Below are 20,256 nucleotides of genomic sequence, written 5' to 3'. Positions count from 1 at the left end.
AAAGTGGGAGGGGGACTGTATAAACTATCTCCATCAACTTGCTATAAAAGCAGGTAGAAATTTTACTTTGTCTTTTATTCTTAGTGCAAGTTTTGAAGAGTGCCGTTTCATCATCATCATCATCATCATCGTTTAACGTCTGCTTTCCATACTAGCATGGGTTGGACGATTTGACTGAGGACTGGTGAACCAGATGGCTACACCAGGCTCCAATCTGATTTGGCAGAGTTTCTACAGCTGGATGCCCTTCCTAATGCCAATCACTCTGAGAGTGTAGTGGGTGCTTTTATGTGCCACCGGCACGAAGGCCAGTTAGGTGGTGCTGGCAACGGCCACGCTTAAAATGGTGTATTTTACATGCCACCCACACAGGAGCCAGTCCAGCGGCACTGGCAACGATCTCGCTCAAATGTCTTTACACGTGCCACCGGCACAAGTGCCAGGAAGGCGACGCTGGACACAGGTGCCATCACGATTTCGTTTTCGCTTGCCCTAACAGGGCAAGCTGAGTTTTGTGTCCAATGAAGGAGACGACATTGGCATGGGTGCCAGTCGTCGAATTTAGTTTGATTTCGCTTTCACTTGCCTCAACAAGTCTTCGCAAGCGGAGTTTAGTGTCCAATGAGGGAGGGTACGCATAAGTGGGCTGGCTACACCTCTGGCAGAGGCCTTGGATTTAGGTCTCACTTGGCTTGCTGGGTCTTCTCACGCACAGCATATTTCCAAAGGTCTCGGTCAGAAGTCATCGCTTCGGTGTAGCCCAATGTTCTAAGGTCGTGCCTAACCACCTCGTCCCAGGTCTTCCTGGGCCTACCTCTTCCACAGGTTCCCTCAACTGCTAGGGTGTGGCACTTTTAAACACAGCTATCCTCATCCATTCTCGCCACATGACCATACCAGTACAATCGTCTCTCTTACACACCACAACTGATGCTTCTTAGGTTCAACTTTTCTCTCAAGGTACTTACTCTCTGTCTAACATGCACACTGACATTACTCATCCATTGGAGCATACTAGCTTCATTCCTTGTGAGCCTACGCATGTCCTCAGCAGTCACAGCCCATGTTTCACTGCCATGAAGCATGGCTGTTCGTACACATACGTCATACAGTCTGCCTTTTACTCTGAGTGAGGCCCCTTGTCACCAGCAGAGGTAAGAGCTCTCTGAACTTTGCCCAAGCTATTCTTATTCTAGCAGCTACACTTTCAGCGCACCCTCCCCCACTACTAACTTGGTCACCTAGATAGCGGAAGCTATCAACTAAGTCTATTTTTTCTCCCTGGAATGTGGTCAAAGTTCTTTTCTGCACATTTTCGGTGTTTATTTCTCCTGAACATCTGCCACATACAAAAACTAAATTCCTAGTTAGCCTGCCTTAGATATTGCTGCACCTCTTATGTGTCCATAGCTTACACTGGGTACATCTTATAGAGTTTCTACCTACGCCTTTTCTACAGATCGAGCAGGGCCATCTACCTGAAGGGGTTTGTGCTTTGTTTGTTTACCTTCTTACTTATTAGGACATTGGTTTTAGCTAGGTTGACTCTAAGGCCCTTCGATTCTAGTCCTTGCTTCCACACATGAAACTTCTTCTCTAGTTTTGATAGTGACTCAGCAATTAGAGCAAGGTCATCAGCATAGAGGAGCTCCCAGGGGCATCCTGTTTTGAATTCCTCTGTTATCGCCAAGAGGACTATGATAAATAGGAGGGGTCTGAAGACTGAACCTTGGTGGACTCCTACCTCTACCCAGAATTCTTCACTGTACTCGTTGCCAACCCTCGCCTTACTGACAGCGTCTCTGTACATGGCTCGCACAGCTCTCACTAACCATTCTTCTATCCCTAGTTTCCTCATTGACCACCATATAAGGGATCGGGGGACCCTGTCAAAGGCTTTCTCCATGTCAACGAAAGCCAGGTACAGAGGTTTATCTTTGGCTAGGTATTTCTCCTGCAGCTGTCTTACCAGAAATATGGCATCAGTGGTGCTTTTCCCTCGCACAAACTCAAACTGCATCCCATCTAAACTGACTCTCTCCGTAATTAGTTGGGCTATGACCTTCTCCGTGACTTTCATTACCTGATCTAACAACTTGATGCCGTTTGATTTTAACGATTATTATTTCAAAGCTGTCACTTGGCTTGACAAGTCTTCTCAAGCACAGCATATCGCCAAAGGTCTTAGTCACTTGTCATCACCTCTGTTAGGCCCAACATTCACCACCTCATCCCATGTCTTCCTGGGTCTACTTCTTCTTCTACAGACACTCACACACACACACACATACATATACATGCGTGCATGCACATACTTACATATCATCATCATCATTTAATGTCTGCTGTCTATGCTGGCATGGGTTGGATGATATGGCTGAAAACTGGGAGCCACGGAGCTGTACCTGGTTCCAATCTGATTGGATACCCTTCCTAACGCCAACCACTCCAAGAGTGTAGTGGGTGCTTTTTATGTGTCACTGGCATGGGTGCCATTGATGTGACACCGGCATTGGCCACAGTTGTGATCTCACTTGGCTTGACAGGTCTACACAAGCACAGTATATTGCCAAAGGTCTCAGTCACCTGTCACCGCTTCCATGAGGCCTAATATTCGAATGGTGCTTTTTACGTGTCACTAGCACAGGTTCCAGTCAGAGGGCACTGACATTGGCCACAACTGCAATTTCACTTAGCTTGTCAAGTCTTCTCAGCACAGCATATTGCATAGTGTTTGAAGGGTGTTTTTTATGTACCAGTTACACAACGCTGGCATCGGCCACGACTATGATCTTACTTGGTTTGACAGGTCTTGTAAAGCATGGCATATTGCCAAATGTCTCAGTCACTTGTTATTGCCTCTGTGAGGCCCAGCATTTGAAGATCAGATTTCAATACCTCATCCCATGTCTTCCTGGCTCTACCTATTCTACAGGTTCCCTCCACCTTTAGAGTGCAGCACATCTTCACACATCTGTCCTTGTCTGATGCCTCTTATGCCCAACTTTTGTCTCGGGACACTTACACTCTGCCATGCATGCATACTGACATTACACATCCAACGAAGCATACTAGTTTCACTTCTTACAAGTCTACGCATGTCCTCAGCAGTCAAAGTGCATATTTCATTGCTGTGTAGCATGGCTGTTCACACACAGGCATCATACAGTCTGCCTTTCATGCTGAGCAAGAGGCCCTTTGTTAACCAGCAGAGGTAAGGAGCTCTCTGAACTTTGCCCAGTCTATTCTTATTCTAGCAGTTACACTCTCAGAGCATCCACCCCTGGCTATTGATGGAATCTATTGACTTCTAGTTTTTACCCCTGGCATTTGATGGAATCTATTTTTTGTACATTTTTAGTGTTTACTGTACCTGTGATAGGGTCCCCCGATTGCTTATCTGGTGGTCGATGCAGAAGCTAGGGATAGATGAAAGGTCGGTGAGAGTTGTGCAAGCCATGTACAAGGATGCTGTCAGTAAGGTGGCAACCTGACAGGCAACAAGTACAGCAAAGAATTCCAGATACAAGTAGGGGTTTATCAAGGATCATTCCTCAGCCCCTTTTTGTTCATCATAGTCCTCCTGCCAATAACAGAGGAATTCAAGACAGGCTGCCCTTGGGAGCACCTCTATACTGATGACCTTGTTCTTATAGCTGAATAACTACCAGAACTAGAAAAGTTTCAGGTGTGGAAGCAAGGTCTAGAATCAAAAGGCTTTAGAGTTAGCCTAGCAAAAACCTAAGTCTTAGTAAGTAGGAAGGCAGACAAATCACAAATCCCATAGATCCCAGGTAGATGAACCTGCTCAATTTATAGAAAAGGCATAGGTATGAACTCCATAAGATGTATCTGGTGTAAGCTATGGACACTTAAGAGGTACAGCAATATCAGAGGAAGTTTAACAGGGAAAATAGCTTTTGTGTGTGGCAGATGCACAGGTACAATAAACACTAAAAATGTACAAAAAATAGGGGAAAAAAACTAGAAGTAGCCAGGTTAATAGCAAGGGTAGATGCTCTAAGAGCATAGCTGCTAGAATAAGAATAGTTCAGAGAGCTCCTTACTCTGCTGGTAACAAAGGGCCTCTTGCTCAGAGTGAAAGGCAGACTGTATGGTGCCTGTGTGTGAGCAGCCATGCTACACGGCAGTGAAACATGGGCTGTGACTGCTGAAGACATGCAAAGGCATGTAAGAAATGAAGCTAATATGCTTCACTGGATATGTAATGTCAGTGTGCATGTTCGACAGAGTGTAAGTATCCTGTGACAAAAGTTGGGCATAAGAGGCATCACATGTGGCATGTAAGAGAGACAACTGCCCTGGTATAGTCATGTGATGCATATGGATGAGGACAGCTGTGTGAAGAAGTGCTGCACTCTAAAGGTGGAGGGAACCTGTGGAAAAGGTAGACCCAGGAATATATAGGACAAGGTGGTTAAACGCAATCTTTGAATGTTGGACCTCACAGAGGCAATGACAAGTGACTGAGACTTTTGGCGATATGCCATGCTTTAGAAAACCTGTCAAGCCAAGTGAGAACATAGTCATGGCTGGTGCCAGTGTTGCGTAACTGGCCCATTAAAAGTACCCTTCAAACGTTGAGCAATATGCTGTGCTTGTGAAGACCTGTCAAGCCGAGTGAAATCATAGTCATGGCCGATGTCAGTGTCATCTGACTGGCAACTGTGCTCGTGGCACATTAAAGGCACCATTTGAGCATTGGATCTAATGGAGGCAGTGACAGGTGACCGAGACCTTTGGCGATGTACCATGGTTGTGTATACCTGTCAAGACAAGTAAGACTAGTTGTGGCTGATATCAGTGTCAGGTCAATGGCACCCATGCCGATAGCACATAAAAAAGATCCACTACTCTTGGAATGAATGGCATTAGGAAGGGCATCCAACTGTGGAAACTCTTTCCAAATCAGGTTGGAACCTGATGCAGCTTCCCTGCTTACCAATTTTCAGTCAAACTGTCCAACCCATATCAGCATGGAAAATGGACATTAAATGTTGATGATGATGATGGTGATGATGATATATGTGTGTGTAGTAGAATAAGGAATAGAAAATCCTTGGTACAGTGTTATGTACTTGAAAAAAGGAATAGAAATTATATTTTCTGATAATTTTCCCACTTCAATTATTAGATGTTTGCAAAAGGTGAATCTGATGTAAGTTCCTCACTTAAAAGCAGTTTTCAAACTGATGTTTTAGAGTTTGTTATCCACTGTGTAGGTAGGGCTGTTTAACTGCAAACATACACATGCATACACACATGCACATATATATATATATATATATAAATATATATATATATAGAGTTATTAATTTCGTCCTAATTTTGGAACTGCCATGTTGGCTTGGCGATAACTATATATATATATATATATATATATATATATGTACTTGGAAATGGATGCATCACGTTCAATTAAATAATAATAATAAATATAGTCGTCAGAATTTTGGAAAAAAATACTTTTATTTCTTCATTATTATTAGTTCTTTCGTTCCTCTCTAGAACTTGCCAAATACAATTTTGTGAATGTACAAACAGCTTGTTCGTTTATATAAAACAGATGTTTTTGGGGGGTTTTGTTTAGAAGAGATCAGTACCTTTATTTTATGGTACTGAAGATGTGATACTTTGGTTTCACTCTCTCAGGGATAAACATAAGCTTGACTTTATACAATTCGACATTTCAAATTATTATAGCTCTATAAGCCCTATTTTGTTAAACAAAGCCTTAATTTTTGCAAGAAGGTTTATGGAGTTACCTAAGTCGGATATAGAGGTAATTTTTACGGCAAGGGAAACACTTATCTCCTACAATGAGAGTGATTGACAGAGAGCATACTCCACTAATTTTTTTTATATAACCATGGGGTCATTGGATTCTGCACAGGTGACTGGCCTAGTGGGCCTATATCTACTCTCAGAGATTAAAGAAAGTTTCCCTCCTCTCACTGGTGGATTGTATTGGGATGATGCCCTCTTAGCCATGCCAGGCATGTCTAAGATGGCACTGAATAGATTAAAGAAATCGCTGAGAAGCTTCTTGAGGGATTTCTTTAATCTTAACATCATCTTTGACATTAATTCTAGAGTGGTGAATTTTTCGGATGTTACCTTGTGTTTAAATACCAGTCTTTATTATCCCATTCGTAAGCCCAATAAATCGATATCATATATTAATGTATTCATCTAATCACCCAAAATCTACAATAGACTATTATTTCAGCGATATCGACAGAATGTTTAATTTATCTGTGAATGAAGAAATTTTTGAACAACATGCACCGATATATAATAATGCTCTAAAGTTAAGTGGATTCAAAGCTAAAATATATATCCCTAATTCAAGATTAAAAAAGAAAATGGCTGGTTTGCCACTTAAACACATCACGGCTGCTCAGAATAAACACAAAGTACCACCTGACTGCAATAATAATAGGCCTTGGAGTAGAAGCGCATTTAGGGATGTTGGGAATAGGTACAGGTATAGGAAAAGTAATAGTGTTAGCAAGGAGATAAACAAAACAGGAGGTTCATGGTCTAGAATTAGGGAAGTAATTTGGTTTACTCCCCCTTTTTCCCTTAGAGTAACGAACTTACCAAAAATGTTTTTTAGAGTTTTGAAGGAGAACTTCCCAAGGAATCACAAATACTATAGTATTTATAACAAGTCAACTATCAAGTTCTCTTACTCTATGATGCCTAATTTAACCTCGATTATTGCATCTATTAATAGAAGCAAACTTGCTGGGCGGGGGAGTTGGCAATGTTCCTCTGAGGGTAACCCCGGGCCTGTGAATAATAATTATGTACCGCTCAATGCCAGTGGTACAAGCAGTTTGCTTTCACCGGGTTTATCGAACCTGAGTAATAAGGGAAGACCTGATGGAATGATAGAAGGAAACCTGTCGAGAACTGATGCAAAAAGTAAAAATAAAACTAGGAAAGGCCTTGGGAAGAAATGTAATTTTAGAAACCCCAAATTATGTCCCTTGGATGGTTCCTGTCTGGTTACTAACGTCGTATATAAATGTGTAGTTAAGGACGAGGATAAATTAAATAAATTCTATATAGGTAGTACAGTAGATTTTAAAGCTAGATATAGATCCCATATGAGCTTGTTTTCTAAAGATAAGTACTGTAACTCAACCATACTCACATCCCATATACATGATTTGAAGAGCAATAACAAGAATTATCTAGAATGGTCCATCATTTCTAGAACCCCTAACTTCAAAGGAAATATTAGCAAATGTAAGTTGTGTATAAGGGAATCCCTTACCATCATTAAATGTTTTGGACTGAACACCTTGAATAAATTTACTGATGTGATTCCTTTTTGCATCCATAAATTTTCGTCTACCTTCTTAAAAGTGTATAGGAATAAAAAGTCAAAATAATTAAATCATTTAGTCTTTACAGGGAATTGAAACTGACGAGGCTGAATTTACTTTAATACAGCCACCTATATAATTAATCGTTTTTTGTTTTTTTTTTCTTATTAAAAAAAACTTTTTGAATATTTGGGTTGGTCTGTGCATGATCTTATAAAAGAAACCATGCAATGGTGCATCACCTTTCCCAAAGAAATCTCGTATTGGTATGTGGTGTTACTATTTTCTCCTGACAAAGGAGTCATTACTGTAATCCACCCTTGTGCATTGACTACATTAATGAACCCCTGAAATGGCCATAGGGACTGTAAATATGTTGTTTTTTTTTTGCTTGGACACCGGCTTTTCTTATAAGGTTTCTTTTTACCTTAAAAAGTAACTTTTGATCGTAAAAAATTATTAATCGATGAACTTTTATCCATACCTTATGTATTTATATGTTTCTTTTATATATGTATTTTTATATTTATATTTTTATATATTTATTATTTTAGGTTTTATAATGCAAAAAAATTTTTTTAGACGCTGAAGTATTAATTTTAAAATATTTTATATTGCGATAGACTGTACTCACTTTTTTCTATATACTTGTCTAAATGAAATATTGTTTCATCTTCTGTGATTTTGTGCATCCGTATTCTATGTATAAGTAAAAGCATTATGTTTCTTTATATGTGATTAACTGTTCGAGATGTGATATATTAGTTGGATGACCTTAAATTTGTTGTTTGTTCTACAACCAAAGTTTGTTATACTCGTCTCGTTTACAGTCCTATTAACCCTCTTGTTCCTAATAAGAAACAATCACTATTATTATTGATATATATATATATATCATCATCATCATTGTTTAACGTCCGCTTTCCATGCTAGCATGGGTTGGACGATTTGACTGAGGACTGGTGCAACCGGATGGCTACACCAGGCTCCAATCTAATTTGGCAGAGTTTCTACAGCTGGATGCCCTTCCTAACGCCAACCACTCAGAGAGTGTAGTGGGTGCTTTTACGTGTCACCTGCACGAAAACGGCCACGCTCGAAATGGTGTCTTTTATGTGCCACCCGCACAAGAGCCAGTCCAGGGGCACTGGCAACGATCTCGCTCGAAAACCCTACAAGGCCAGTCAGGCGGTACTGGCAACGGTCACGCTCAGGATGGTACATCTTATGTGCCACCCGCACAAGAGCCAGTCCAGGGGCACTGGCAACGATCTCACTTGGCTTGCCGGGTCTTCTCACGCACAGCACATTTCCAAAGGTCTCGGTCAGTAGTCATCACCTCGGTGAGGCCCAATGTTCGAAGGTCTTGCCTCACCACCTCAGCCCAGGTCTTCCTGGGCCTACCTCTTCCACGGGTTCCCTCAACTGTTAGGGAGTGGCACTTTTTCACGCAGCTATCCTCATTCATTCTCACCACATGTCCAAACCAGCGCAATCGTCTCTCTTGCACACCACTACTGACGCTTCTTATGTTCAGCTTTTCTCTCAAGATACTTACACTCTGACGGGTATGCACATTGACATTACACATCCAGCGGAGCATACTGGCTTCATTCCTTGCGAGCTTACGCATGTCCTCAGCAGTCACAGCCCATGTTTCACTGCCATGTAGCATGGCTGTTCGTACACATGCGTCATACAGTCTGCCTTTTACCCTGAGTGAGAGTCCCTTTGTCGCCAGCAGAGGTAAGAGCTCTCTAAACTTGGCCCAGGCTATTCTTATTCTAGCAGTTACACTTTCAGCGCACCCACCCCCACTACTAGCTTGGTCACCCAGATAGCGGAAGCTATCAACTACCTCTAGTTTTTCTCCCTGGAATGAGATAGTTGTTTCCTGTTTGTTTACAGTGTTTATTGCACCTGAACATCTGCCACATACAAAGACTAACTTTGTAGTTAATCTGCCTTTGATATTGCTGCACCTCTTATGTGTCCATAGCTTGCACCGGGTACATCTTATAGAGTTACTACCTACTCCTTTACTGCATACTGAGCAGGGCCATCTACCTGAAGGGGTTTGTGTTTTATCTACCTTCCTACTTATTAGGATTTTGGTTTTTGCTAGGTTGACTCTAAGGCCCTTCGATTCTAGTCCTTAAACTTCTCCACTAGTTCTGATAGTGACTGCGCAATTAGTGCAAGGTCATCAGCATAGAGGAGCTCCCAGGGGCAACCTGTCTTGAATTCCTCTGTGATCGCCTGGAGGACTATGATAAATAGGAGGGGGCTGAGGACGGAACCTTGGTGGACCCCTACCTATACCCGGAATTCATTACTGTACTCATTTCCAACCTTCACCTTACTGACAGCATCTCTGTACATAGCTCGCACAGCTCTCACTAACCATTCTTCTATCCCAAGTTTCCTCATTGACCACCAGATAAGGGATCGGGGGACCCTGTCAAAGGCTTTCTGCATGTCAACGAAGGCCAGGTACAGAGGTTTATCCTTGGCTAGATATTTCTCCTGCAGCTGTCTCACTAGAAATATGGCATCAGTGGTGCTTTTACCTGGCACGAACCCAAACTGCATCTCATCTAAATTGATTTGCTCCCTAATTAGTTGGGCTATGACCCTCTCCTTAACTTTCATAACCTGATCTAACAGCTTGATGCCTCTGTAATTATTAGTGTCTAAAGCGTCACCTTTACCTTTGTAGCAGTTTACTATGGTGCTGCTACACCAGTAATTGGGTATGACTCCTTCGTGTATCACCTGGTTCGTAATACGGGTGACTAGGCTGTAGCCAACACTGCCAGATATTTTGAGCATCTCTGCAGTGATTCCTGATGGGCCAGGAGCTTTCCCTGTCTTCATACTCTTAATTGCTTTATCTACCCTGGTACTGTCAACTCGGATAGCTGGTCCCTCTGTTGGGTCGACATACGGCAGGCTCTCTTTCTCCCATTCATTCTCTTTATTAAGCAATCTATCGTAGTGGCATCTCCAGACCTCTTTCTTTGCAGCCTCATTTAGTGCAAGCGTACCATCATCCATGCGAACACATTTCTCTCCTACAACATCACTATTCTCTCTCCTACACTGTCTTGCAACACGAAATACCTCGAGTCTTTGGTCCTCACGGTGCAGAACATTGGCAAATCTTTTCTTATCTGCTTCCCCTCTGGCTAAATAAACCTGTCGCCTAGCTTCCCTTCTGGTAGATTGGTACAATTCCCTGCTACCACCGTTCTTCCAGTCCTTCCAAGCCTGTTTCTTTTGTCTAATAGCCCCGTCTACATCCTTGTTCCACCAACACGTTACTCTGGGTCGAGAGGGGACTTTACACCAGCCACAGATCTGGTCTGTGGCTCTCAACAGGTTGTCCCGCAGAAATCTCCAATTGTCTTCCACGTTGTATGATGCTATATCCCCTTCTATTTCGTCAAATGCTTCAAGTAACTTGTCTCTAAATCTCTGTCCATTTGCAGGGTCTTTAAGTTTCCATACCCTTCTCCCCCAGGCCGGTCTACTTCTGGGCACCCATATTGCCTTGATATATATATATATATATATATATATATATATATATATATATATATATATATATATATATATAAATGTATGTATATGTTTTCAATGTGTACAAATGACAAGGAAAAAAATAAATAAATAGTTACCAGGGTAGCAAAAATTCATGTAAGTGCCAAGGATATTACAGCCTACTTATAAAGGTAGAAGTTCCAGGGTTAAGTGAAATGTTTTTGTATAATGTAGATAAATTAAGAAATGGATTCAAATACAGGTGTTATTCAAATCATTTATACTTTCAAAATATGTTTTGAAAAAATCATTGAGATTATTCCAAAGGGAATAAAAATGATGTAAAATAATGCAATCATCTCATAAGGGAACAAAAGGATCAAAACACATCAAGAAGCCATTTTAACCAAATGTGATTACCATGTATGTAAGTATATGATGTAAGGAGAACGCTATCAAGTTATTTTTTAAAATCTGTTAATAGATTTAACGTCAAAGGTAATTTAGAGAAAGAAAGAATTTAACAGAAAATTTTGGGTGGAAAAATATAGTGTGATAGATGAATGGGAATAAAGTTTAAAAGCGTGGAAATAGATATATGTAGTGGAAGTAAACTGTAAGAAGAATGTCGAATTTTATAGATTGGTAAAAATTACTTATAGGAACTAAAGGTATGTTTTACTAATGTTTACAACGATAAATGCATTTTTTAAACGTGCTTACAAGAGTATTGTCTGAGAAAAAGATGAGAAATTGCTCTTTGTTACAGAGCAGACAAAAAGATTTACTTTGTCATATGGGAAGGATCTAGACAGAATTTTCCATTCCAAACCAAGAGTGGACATAATTCAGGGACCCTACAATTACATGTTTTTGCATTCCTATCTGTAATTTTACTCAGATTTATTAAGGTTGAGGCAGGTTGGCCTACATTTAGTTGGGATTGATTGCATTTAGATTTAGACAAAGTTACGTTTTTTTACTTATTTATATTATTTGGACTTATATTGGGTACCTTATGATGATCTAAGTTTTTAGTCATTTTGGAGTTTATGTCTATTTATGGATACAATAATAAATCCCAAATTAGGCATGGTAGAGTAAGTTAATTTTATAGAGTGTTTGTTAAATATAGGGTAATATTTGTGGTGCTTAGGAAAATTTAATTTCAGAATCTTAAAGAACAGTCTTGGTAAATTTTTGACTCTGAGAGAAAAGGGGTGAGGGGAACCAAATAATTTCACTTTTTCTAGACTTATAGTGTTACTACATTAGGATGTTCATATGTAGAGGGATTATATTTGTTATGATTACTAAAAGGTACATTATCAAGTTTAGTATGGTTAACAAAAGGTTTTTCTATACTTCATAATTTTAGGAAGAAAACATTTTAGTAAATTCAGGATTAATGTCAGATGAGAGATTTGCTAATTTGGTTTTGAGTTTGGTATCAGGGATGTAGAAAATATAGTCATGAAAGCCATTTAATTCCAGGGCTTGATTATAGAATGGGGCATGTGCATTAAAGATCTTTTCATTTAGTGATAGGTTGGAGATTCTAATAGAGATAGCCGTAATGATACTGTTGAGGGTTAATTTAGGATGGTTAGAAGAAACATTTATATATTGTAGTGTTTGATTTGGTTTGCGGTAAGGGTAGTAAATTTGGTGTATGAATTAAGTGTGACATCTAAAAAGTTCACGGTTCTTGTGTTGGTATCAAATACAATATTTAATTTTAATCTTAATATTCTATTCCCTACTCATGGCTGTTGAAATGTCTCTATTTGAGAAAAGTGCCTTCTATCTTAATTGCTGCCATTGAGAGGCTCACAAAATCCTTGGCAACAATTTTTACACCTAGAACTGAAGCTGGAATTAATAACATTTTCAGCTGACATTGGAATGGAATTTGGCCAAAAGAAATGTTCATATTCAATTGTTGAATGTGGAAAATCATCCCCCCAGACCCAAACCTGTGTGGCAAAAGTCTCACTCTCTCTCCTGTCCTACACAAAGAATGCTACACGTACTTGGGCATTGATGAAAATATATCATACAAAGGTATTGTGAATAAAGATTGAATGACCCGAGAGTATTATGCCAGACTTAGAAAAATATGGCAGTTGGAACTCTCCTCTTACAATAATACCCAACAATGCATTTGCAATACCAGTGCTGATTCCAGCATTTGAAATACTTGACTTGTTTGTTGAAAAAATCCACTCCATAGATGTTAAAACCCACAAGATCTGAAAATGTCATTGCATTATTATTAACATGATGTAGTGAAGACTCTGTAGAATGCGATCCATCTGAAGGATAATCCTGAGGCTGAAGATATAAGACCCCACAGTGTAGTAGAGTACTGGTGGAATATCCCTGTAAAATATAACAGACCAGATATAGTGATTTGGGACAGAGAAAAAATGCTGTGTACAGAAGTGGAAATTAGTTGCTGAGTGGATATCAACCTAAAGCTAAAGATAGGAAAAAAGAAAATACAATGCTGAACTATTGAGAAATTTATTGCTACTTCACATGAATTACAAGTTTAGATTTATATTCATAATTATTGATATACTATGATAATGAGCTATCTTAACACTGATCTTGAGAAATTAGGGCTTTCAAAAATAGAAAGGAGAAAACTGATTAGATTACAGTTACAAGCCATCAATGGAACTGTCAAAATATGTAAAACTTACCAAAAGTTTAGCATACAAGTACATATGCACATGTTTTGATGTGCAACTCTATGTATGAATATACAAAATAGAAAAAATTTGAAAACAAAAAAGGAATTTTTCTGGTCTTTTTCTTTTTTTCTTCTTTTTCATTTTTCTTTCACTCTCCTTTCTCTTCTCTCTTTTTCCTCTTTCTTTTCCTCCTGTTACTATTTTCCTTTTAATTTAATTTCTATTATTTTTCCTCTTTTTCTTTTTCCCTCTTCCTTTCTTCCTTATGTGCATCCTTAGATTTCTAATGAAGTAATAGGCAGTGAAGAGAAGCAGTCATAAGAAAACTTTTAACTACCCCTATTCCTTTCTCTCCCCCTCTCTACCTCTTCCTCTCTCGCTCTCTCAAACGCATACACATGCAAGTACACAATCATTCAGTAAAATATAACTCATGTTCGTCAATGTTTTGTAAATATACCACGATTTTCACTAGGGTGTTAAGGTTAGGGTTTTAGGGTCAGGGTTAGGGATTAGGGTTTAGGGTTAGGGCTACAGGTTTGGGTTAGGATTAGTGTTACGGTTACGGTTTTAGGGTCATGGTTAGGGTTTAAGGTTACGGTTACGGTTAGGGTTAGGATTAGTGTTACAGTTACGGTTTTAGGGTCAGGGTTAGGGTTTTAGGGTTAGGGTTAGGGTTTAGGGTTAATGTTAGGGTTAGTGTTAGGATTAGGGTTGGGAATCATGCAGGTGTTAATCTGAAAAATTACAGATATGTGAAAAGTACCGACCCTGCCATCTATTATAACTTTTGTTGTTCTGTTTAATATATACATAGATTATGCCTCCAAAGAAGAGAGTTTGCTGGGGAAAGACAGCAACCGGTTTAAAATGACAGCAACAGACTGCAACAATTCACCACATTCCAGAAGCTACTTTGAACATAATGCAAAATGGTGCTTCAACATCTTCTGCCCAATCTGATAGAATTCTGGCAAAACTGTGTAGCAACAGATCGCCAGCAATTGCTTCATCACAAATTGCCGTCCTAGCTCCTGTGAAAAGGGATTACTCTTCTATGTATAATCAGGGCAGCGCAAAAAGTTGTTTTGCACAAGCATTTCTATAGCCAATTAGACGGATGAATAATGTTACGCAAAACAGCCTTCAGACTTTCCCTACTAATTTCATCGTCTTTTGAATTATGTACATATTTACATCATAAAGGTTTTTTCGTTGTAAGGCTTTCTTTTTTAGTTGATTTTCATCTAGCAAGACTTATCGTAGATAGCATAATAAGTCACACCCGGACAAGGTCGGGTTATACTACTAGTAAATATATATATATATATATATATATATATATATATATATATATATATATATATATATATATACACACACACACAAGTTCATATATATACATAAACATACATGCACACGTATATACACACACATACACATACATATACATAGACAAATACATACATATACATACATTTGTACGCATATACACACGGTAGTCGTGTGGTGATGAATATTAAGGCAGAGCTATATGTATAGGAAAATGATGCTTATATTAACTAGTAAGATATTAAGTGATTGACAATTTATAAAGGTGATGGATGGTCTGTTAATCTAAATACTTCGATAATTACGTTCTATATTTGTTGGTGCAAGGGTTTTCCAATAGATAAAATAAAATAAAATTTTATGTGGTGCATTATTTTATGTCATAAATCAGAGAGAAGAAAATATCTATGTTTTGAATTCATCTTACAGTAAACGTAAACAAATGAACTAAAATTGCTTACAGAATCTTAGATATGTCTAAGAAAGTTAAAGAAGACAATTAAAATTCTTAGCCGCAGAATAATGCCACTAATATAATCGAAACAGGATAAATAACTCCTATCTTTGCTGAAGAGAGTGAAAGCAGCAAGTGGAGGAGATGGAGGTACGAAAGGGCAATGAAATCAAAGGAATAAGGTTATTGGAGCACAACGTATTGAACATCGTTGGAAGTAATGTTTATGTTAAGTTAAACTGAAAGTAATGTTTGAGTACATGTTTATAGATGTTCTGGGTGTCCTAATTTGGGTTCAAAAAATGGAGAGTGTTTAGATAACATATATCAAGCGAAACAAGTCTACCATACCTTTATACATATAAAGGTATAATTAGCTTGTATCGCTTGAATTATGTAAGAAACTAATAGATAAATAGGTGAGTCGTCTACGTTATATAAATTAGTATGGTTTATCTATATGAAGAAAATACATGGGGTTGCCAATGTTTACATCTGTACGCATTTTCGATGAACGTGCTCATCAGTTTATTCTTCGAGAATAAAATGAAGAACAGTTCCATATTGCATAATGGGCAAAATTTCCTACCTTTATTGTATGGTATAGATGTGGAGAGAATTGGCCAGTCTAAGTTAAATTTTATGTTGTTGTCTTTAAGTCCCCAAATTAATTTGCTAAAACTCATGGTATTGCGTTTATTTCTATCTCTAAAAGAAGAATAATGGTTTGATATTCTTCTGGATATTGGTGAGGAGGACAATCCCATTTCTATTGGGTTTAAGTCATCTTATTGACTTCCCGTTCTAAATTCCTTCTTTTCTTCCCTCCTATGTATTTCCCTGAAGAGAGGATTACATCTTTATCAACATCACTTATTCCTTTGGAAGGAACCATTTGTTATCTTCAAAACATATGTCGGAAATAAAAGAATTCATTTAACATATGCGTATTACTCCATTTATTAAATTTTTATATTTACTCAAATACCCAAAATAACAGGGAGTTTCTACCTCATAAACAGGAGTTACACCACAGTCATTTTGTGATCTTTGGTACCCTGGTATCTATTAACCGATTTATTTTATCGGAGTTAATTATTAATTAAGAGAAAATAAATACATATAATAAAATATATATATATATATATATATATATATAATTTTTTTCCAGAGGATGTGGCAACCGTTACCAATATAGCATAAGAACTTACCTTAGGAGATCATTAATTAGATTCCTTAAGGGTCGTTCTCACAGTTTATATTTATATCATAAGATTTTTAAACTTTTAAATTTTCATATTCAAAAGAGACAGAGACTTCAAATTCGATATATCGATTTATTCACCACTCTATGTTAACATTTCTATGCCAAACTTATCCAGTGACTGGTCCATTGGATTTAGACGTTTGGCACTTCTTCAGGAGTGGTTACCTTTCGAACAAAACACGAAAAAACACATACATAACTATTATTAGGTCTTTAGGACATCGTTAGCTTTCGTGTTTGTTATTATAGGGGAGATAACTCCTTAATTTTCTATTTTTATTGCTCTCCTGTGGATTTCCACTAGATTAATTATTTTGTTTATTTCTCTTTACTATACTATATTACCCGTATACATATGCATACATACACATGCACACACATATACATATACATATATATATACACATATATATATATATATATATATATATACATACATATACACACATACATATACCCATACATATATACACACATACATATATACATACACATGCACACACACATATACACATACACATATATATATATAAATACATACATATACATACACAGATATATATACACATATATATATATATATATACATATATACATACATACATATATACACACACACACACACACACACTATCTTTTATGCACTCATCCATATATGCATAATTGCACACACATGAGACATCATGCTGTACTTCATCACATCTTGAGATCATTTATACCAACGAAATGTACCTCTTATGATATGCGTACATTTCAGAGCATTATTCTTTACTTTATTAATCAATTTATCCTTAGAGAAGAGTATGTGGTACAGTTCCACCGTACAGAGCGAACAATACTTTCTTCCTCTCTCATATGGCATTGATCTAGCTATTATAGACCATTCTAATGAATACTGTTTATTACTTTCCTTAAGACCCCAGATGTATTTGCTAAGACTAGTGCTAGCCATTTTCTTCCTATCTCTAAAGCATGAGAAATGGTTAGAAATTCTACAGCACACCTGTCCCGAAGTGCACCCCAAGTATGCCATGGTATCTGTTTGAGTCTTTACTTTGCATTGATATATTATATTTTTGACTTTCGCATTAGGTCCTTCAAATTTTATTCTCCTAGGGTTTACCTCTTTTACTGTGATTATGCTCTTACTCCTATTATTAATAAATGAACCTCCATTATTATTATTATTATTATTATTACTACTACTATCATTATCACCATTATTATCATTATTATTATTATTATTATTATTACCATCATTGTTATCATTCTCACTATTATTATTATTATTATTATTATTATTATTATTACTGCCATTTATATTATTATTCAAATTCTCATTCATACCTGTTTCCCTAGACTCAAGTATTTTAATGTTATGTGCTGCTATTATCTGTGCTATGTTCCTAGTATTTGAAAATCCAAATCTGATTATATGTGTGTTGATAATCTTACCATAGTGTGAGCTCCTTGGGAAGTGTCTACCTATCACTTCTCTAAACTTAGCTATCAGATTACTCCTGATATTTCTCCCAAATGGGATTATGAGCCAGATTTTATTATCCTTATTACTATCCTCATGGTTATTAATGTTGTTTTTAAAGAATTTTAAGTTACCTATATATGTATGTGTGTATATATGTATGGGTATATGTATGTGTGTATATGTATGTATATATATATATATATATATATATATGTGTATATATATATGTATATGTATATGTGTGTGTATGTGTATGTATGCATATGTATACGGGTAATATAGTATAGTAAAGAGAAATAAACAAAATAATTAATCTAGTGGAAATCCACAGGAGAGCAATAAAAATAGAAAATTAAGGAGTTATCTCCCCTATAATAACAAACACGAAAGCTAACGATGTCCTAAAGACCTAATAATAGTTATGTATGTGTTTTTTCGTGTTTTGTTCGAAAGGTAACCACTCCTGAAGAAGTGCCAAACGTCTAAATCCAATGGACCAGTCACTGGATAAGTTTGGCATAGAAATGTTAACATAGAGTGGTGAATAAATCGATATATCGAATTTGAAGTCTCTGTCTCTTTTGAATATGAAAATTTAAAAGTTTAAAAATCTTATATATATATATATATATATATATAAATTTAATAAATACAGCAATACGCATATGTTAAATGAATTCTTTTATTTCCAACATGTTTCAAAGATTACAAATGGTTCCTTCTAAAGGAATAAGTGATGTTGATAAAGATGTAATCTTCTCTTCAGGGAAATACATAGGAACCAGCTTAACCGTAAGACATTTTAACCGAATGTGATAACTGTAGGTAGAGAGGATTGTTACGTAACTTATTTTAAAAAACCGTTGGAGGTTGTAACGCGATGAGACAGTACGTTGGACAAGGAGGGAAGAAAAGATGGAAAAAAAGGAATTTAGAATTGGAAGTTAGTAAGATGATTTAAACCTGATAAAAATGGGAGAAGAGTGTTTTATGTATAATTTGACCGCAAAGAGGAGTTAATCTTGTATTTATACATGCAGTGTTGATATAAATGCCTATAAGTATATATATATATATATATATATATATATATATATATATATATATATATATAATAATATTAGGGACAAATGTTTTTTATATATATGTGGCGTGGGCATCCAGCTGTAGAAACTCTGCCAAATTAGATTGGAGCCTGGTGTAGCCATCCGGTTGCACCAGTCCTCAGTCAAATCGTCCAACCCATGCTAGCATGGAAAGCGGACGTTAAACGATGATGATGATGTATGTATATTTGTATATGTATGTAAGTATGTATATATATATATGTATGTATGAGGCGATGACTACTGACCGAGACCTTTGGAAATGTGCTGTGCGTGAGAAGACCCGGCAAGCCAAGTAAGATCGTTGCCAGTGCCCCTGGACTGGTTCTTGTGCGGGTGGCACATGAGATGCACCATTTTGAGCGTGGCCGTTGCCAGTACCGCCTGACTGGCTCCCGTAGGATTTTCGAGCGAGATCGTTGCCAGTGCCCCTGGACTGGCTTGTGCGGGTGGCACATAAAAGACACCATTTCGAGCGTGGCCGTTTTCGTGCGGGTGACACGTAAAAGCACCCACTACACTCTCTGAGTGGTTGGCGTTAGGAAGGGCATCCAGCTGTAGAAACTCTGCCAAATTAGATTGGAGCCTGGTGTTGCCATCCGGTCTCAGTCAAATCGTCCAACCCATGCTAGCATGGAAAGCGGACGTTAAACGATGATGATGATGATGATGATGATGTATGAGGGCATGTGTTGGTGTGTATTTGTTTATAATATTTCTTCTTTACTTATTCTAGTAATTATATTTTATTTTTATTGGTAGGTTAATATTTTAGTGAGTTTAAGGATTTATATTGTAATGACACTACGATTTTTATAAGATTAAATCAATAGTAGTATTTTAGCTTTTTTCATAATATTATTTAATTTATGACTCGTAGAATTTAAAATTCATTAATATGTTTTATATGATAGCTGTGGCTTTTTTATGTTGTTAGTTATATAAAGTTTAAATCTTTCATTCATTATTTTAAGTATTATTCTTTCATTCATGTTTTCGTATTCTGTTCTC

The 20,256-nt window shown here is 37.4% G+C and overlaps 1 protein-coding gene and 1 long non-coding RNA gene across 4 annotated transcripts in view; one reads left to right on the top strand and one right to left on the bottom strand.

Moving 5' to 3' along the window:
* Window positions 1-20,256, top strand: part of LOC106875730 (synaptic vesicle glycoprotein 2C) — a 200,522-nt gene that overhangs the window by 96,630 nt on the left and 83,636 nt on the right. The window lies entirely within an intron of this gene.
* On the bottom strand, window positions 11,165-16,892 carry LOC149132033 (uncharacterized). The gene is made up of 2 exons (XR_016244970.1): window positions 16,598-16,892; window positions 11,165-13,283 (listed from the first exon to the last, which is right to left on the bottom strand). It is a non-coding gene; the product is annotated as an uncharacterized LOC149132033 (long non-coding RNA).

Source organism: Octopus bimaculoides, chromosome 18 (assembly GCF_046866305.1).
Source record: "Octopus bimaculoides isolate indiv1 chromosome 18, ASM4686630v1, whole genome shotgun sequence".
In the NCBI taxonomy this organism is placed as follows: domain Eukaryota; kingdom Metazoa; phylum Mollusca; class Cephalopoda; order Octopoda; family Octopodidae; genus Octopus; species Octopus bimaculoides.
Note: the sequence above shows the minus strand (reverse complement) of the source record. Positions and strands in the feature narration are given on the sequence as shown.